The following is a 4,666-nucleotide window of genomic DNA, read 5'->3' as shown; positions in this document are numbered from 1 at the left end:
CAGAGTGAAGCAGGACATAAAACACTTATGTCTGGTCAGTCTTTACTCATTAACCTTAAATATTTGACCATAAATCTTTACAAGCTGAGACTGAAGATACTTAGAAATAACTTTCAGCTCACAAGTTCAAGTTCAAGTCTGCTTTATTGTCAATTTCCACATGTACAGTACATACATACAGAGAATCGAAATTGCGTTACTCTCAGACCCCGGTGCATACAGATAACATTAACATTAAAGCCTAAAAAAAAAAAATAACTAGATCAAATATAAAATGTAGATACAATTATACAATAAGGGAATTATAAAAAAAAATACATATAATAAAAATAAAAGTTAAAAATAAAGTTAAATAAAGCAGCGCAAGGTAAATGACAGATATAGTGCAAATCAATGAAGTGAACAACAGTGCAGTTAAAAGATTTTTTAGTGCAAAAAAAAAATCACTTATTAAAAATATCTTAAGTCTGATTAAAGTGACAAGTGACAAAAGACCAAGAGCAGTTATTTAACGGACTGATGAGGTAGTTCCATGCCGAATGAGGTAGTGAGCGGTGAGTGAGCAGACCAATGCTGCACAAGTGACTCGTGCATGTCATCATATAATTAGTGTGGGGGGGGTTCATAGTTCAGTGTTGCCTGGGGAAGAAGAGGGGAGGGGGGCAGGTTCGGGAGGGAGTTCAGCTTCCTGACAGCCTGGTGGATGAAGCTGTCCTTCAGTCTGCTGGTCCTGGCCTGGAGACTCCGCAGTCTCCTCCCTGATGGCAGCAGGCTGAAGAAGCTGTGTGATAGGTGGGTGGGATCACCTGTGATGCAGAGGGTTTTGCTGGTGAGACGTGTTCCATAAATGTCCTGGAGGGAGGGTAGAGAGACTCCAATGATCTTCTCAGCTGCTCTCACTATGCGTTGTAGAGTCTTTCGGCAGGACGCGTTGCAGGCGCCATACCACAAATTGATGCAGCTCGACAGGATGCTCTCGATGGTGCCTCTGTAGAATGTGTACATGATGGGGGGTGGTGCTCTGGCTCTCCTCAGTTTTCAGAGGAAGTAGAGACACTGTTGTGATTTCTTGGCCAGTGCTGCGGTGTTTTCAGTCCAGGAGAGGTCCTCTGTGATGTGCACAGATCTCAGACTAAATAATTAAAATGTAATTTATCCTGTTAATAGAACATGACATATTTAGCTGAGTTTAGCTTTAATCTGTGTCAACATGAAAACAGTATTTTTCTGTGGGCTTAAATTAATAAGATGCATTAATTTATTACAGGAACTGCTCATATTTATGACTCTCTTGATGCCACAAGAAATAAAGACATGAGCACAGGTGATCATTTACTAAGGCAGTAGTTATTTCCTAAATAATCAAATCTCCCTGTTTTAAATTTCACTGGTATTTGCAGAGCAAATTCAGTTCAAACAAATGTTTCATCCTTTTCTCTGTTGTCATTATAGACATTGTAAGTGGACCTACTGAACTCACTTACCTGAAATTTAGCTAAAATCTACAGAGAAACAGAAGAAAAAGAAAGAAAACAAAGGTAAACTGAAACAAAAGTTCATGTTCTTATGGTTTTATGATCATGACAATAATGTTCAGCAGAGCTAAAGACCTCTGCGGTAAAAAGCACATTTGATTATAATTTCTCCCACAACACAAAATAGCTACAAACACTTTTTCTCTTTTTTCACTTTATCATTTTCCTAAACAAACATTGTGAAATCAGCCTGATCCATAAAGGTCAATGCATTCAGATAACAATACAATATCTTGAGGTAATCTGGTCGAACATATAATTGTAAAAAAAAAGATATATATATATATATATATATATATATATATATATATATATATATATATATATATATATATATATATATATATATATATTTATTTATTTATTTACTGTAGAAGTTGTATAGATTTTATGAATATGATGACACATTTCATATCCCTGTTGAACACACAGTCAGCACTAGTGATATTAACTGTTAGCATCTTTCAGGTAATACGAGTGAAGGTTCAGACACTGTGTACTCTCAGCTGAATCTGGAAACCCATCAAGGTGAGTGTCAAAGTAAAAAGATCACGATTCACAAGGAGCCACTGACAACTGCATACAAGGATTGTTGAGAATCTGAGAATAAAATTAAATATGCAAAAATTCAAATGTGCATTTTTTATTAATTGACACATTTTCAGCGGCTGGATCTAGTGATGTGACGTATGATCAGGTTAAATAAATGGCTGGAGGAGAAACTTTCAATCCCAGGACCCTGATGAGTTTAGGCTGAGAAGGGCTGGAGACCAGGAACATCAATTCCTTCTTCAGCCTTCATGTAGTTAAGACGCTGTTCATGCTAATCTTTGAAAAGCAATGAGATGTACATTATACACTGAAAAAAAAACAGATGTTCTTTTAGTAGTAAACAGTGTTTATTTTACTTTTGGTTGATACCAGCAAAGGCAGCAGCTCATCATTTTACTGTTTATTGAGACCAGGTTTCCATATTTGTGTGTCTTCTTGATTTTAAATGTATTTGCAACATAGTCATGAACAATCTGGAAATTCCTGGCAATTTTTAAATGTCTGGAAGAGTTACAAGTCTTAAAAGTAAATGTGTATGATGATTGTTTGTTGTTGTTGTAGCTATGCTTACCGGAAATGATTTAAAAAATGCTTATCCAGCAATCACAAACATATGAAAAAAAACTAAAATAGCCTATTAATAAAAATCATGGGAAGCCATGGAAATTTGTGCAAAAAGTTAGGGAATTCTGTTCTAGCTTGCTTGCTTGTCTTATAGACGGTTTCATCAGGCGCACGCGCCTACAAATGCAGTTAAAGTTAAGCTGATGAGTAGACTGAAGTGCTCAGGTGGTTGTGGTCTGGGATGTGTTTCCCATACATTTATTTATTTGTGGAGACTCGCCACGATCTTAAAACTGATCGATTTTCCAAAAGGCTTCGTTGAATAAACATGAGCATGAACTGCACGTTTAATAATAATAATAATTCCTTATATTTATGTTTAAATATCAAAACGGGGCACGGGTGTTTTTATATATCACTGTATTTCTGAAGGAAGACTTGCATGTTATATTCCTGATAATGCAGCGTTTGTGAGCGTAGCTCTGCTTTGTTTACTGGGGAAACCTCTATTTCTCGCGTTTTAAAGTATCTCCTGCTTGCAAGGAATTAATTTGCATTTTCATGAAGTCCGCCTGATTTACGCAGCAAACATATTTTGTTTGTTATCAAAAAAATATCTACTCTAGAGGGACTTGGCTGTTGTTATTGATTCTATTTGGAAGTCTTCCAGAAGTTAAGTTAGGGCCACAAAAGCGCGCATGAACAGTAACGTTTGTTTATGTTGTTGCCGTTGAAACAGTCTATAATCACTTTTAAATTTTAATATTGTAATTTTACTGTAATTTTAAATATTCTTATATTAATAAAATTTCATTGCTATGAATACCTCTATGTGGGTCTAATCTTTAGATTTTAAAACAGCTTGAAAAGAATTTGACTTCAGTTGTAGCTTGCTTGTTGTTCTTAGTTAGAAATTAGAATAATTGTTCACAATTATAAACTGTAGTTTTGCTGTAATATCTATACTTTGTTTCTATCTTTATTACAATAAAATAAGATCTAATTGCTACAATGGTAGTATGTACTGTAAAGCCTATCAATGTCAAGCAATACATTTCTCCAATCAAGTCATCCAAGTAACCAATTCAAAATCATTTTTAAAAACACCATACATCAAATAACATGAATACACATTCCAATACAGCACAATATAAAACAAACACACACTTCAACCATATACCATCACATACCTAGTACCAGCTACAAGTTTTCCAACTCTGGCACAAACCATCATTGCCATCTGCACAAAACATTTAAATGCAAATGATTATACACAATATCACACTGTTAAAAAGTATTACATCCAACATTGTCACATACCTAACACCAGCTACGACAACTGTTTTCCGAAGCTGGCACAAACCATCATTGCAGTCTCCCAGAAAGAAATCACCACCACTCATCTGGCAATCAGCATGCACCTGCCATTACTCAAAAGCTAATGCCAGCCCATTCATAAAGGTCATGTAGGCTAGAAACTACCGTACTCATGCTACCAAACAGGACTACAATAAATACTATAGTGTTTGTAGCCATTATGCATGTACCATGAGCGTGAATGACTTGGTCATCATAAATCTGATGCTACATGACATTAATTTTTATGGTTGAGCAAATATGTATAAATATCTTTGCACAGGATGAACAGAACTGAATTTTTTACATACATACATATTAACATGTCTCCAATGCCTCCAATACTTTTTCTGAATTGTTTTCTAAGAAAATTAACTTGTCCATATCCTTATGCAAATTTTTTATTTTCAAAACTAGGAGTAGCTCTAGGTTGAAATTGGTGCTAAATAGTTTTTTCGACATTGCAGATTCATTAATACTTCTAACATGAACAAATACGTTTCCTACACATTGTGTATCTGTGTGACCAGAAAATGATTTTTAGCCTATTATCCATCTGATCATTTAACAGGGTTAGGACATACGTACCTGGAAGAGACATGAAGAGACGTCCATTTACAGTTTACAGGTTATTCGTTATCCTCCCCAGCAAGTTATCA

At 35.3% G+C, this 4,666-nt stretch overlaps 1 long non-coding RNA gene across 1 annotated transcript; it reads right to left on the bottom strand.

Moving 5' to 3' along the window:
• Positions 1-2,105: 2,105 nt before the first annotated feature.
• Positions 2,106-4,066, bottom strand: LOC127943041 (uncharacterized). Its single transcript, XR_008149533.1, has 3 exons — positions 3,972-4,066; positions 3,842-3,891; positions 2,106-2,363 (listed from the first exon to the last, which is right to left on the bottom strand). It is a non-coding gene; the product is annotated as an uncharacterized LOC127943041 (long non-coding RNA).
• Between the last annotated feature and the right edge of the window lie 600 nt (positions 4,067-4,666).

Source organism: Carassius gibelio, chromosome A22 (assembly GCF_023724105.1).
Source record: "Carassius gibelio isolate Cgi1373 ecotype wild population from Czech Republic chromosome A22, carGib1.2-hapl.c, whole genome shotgun sequence".
Classification (NCBI taxonomy): domain Eukaryota; kingdom Metazoa; phylum Chordata; class Actinopteri; order Cypriniformes; family Cyprinidae; genus Carassius; species Carassius gibelio.
Note: the sequence above shows the minus strand (reverse complement) of the source record. Positions and strands in the feature narration are given on the sequence as shown.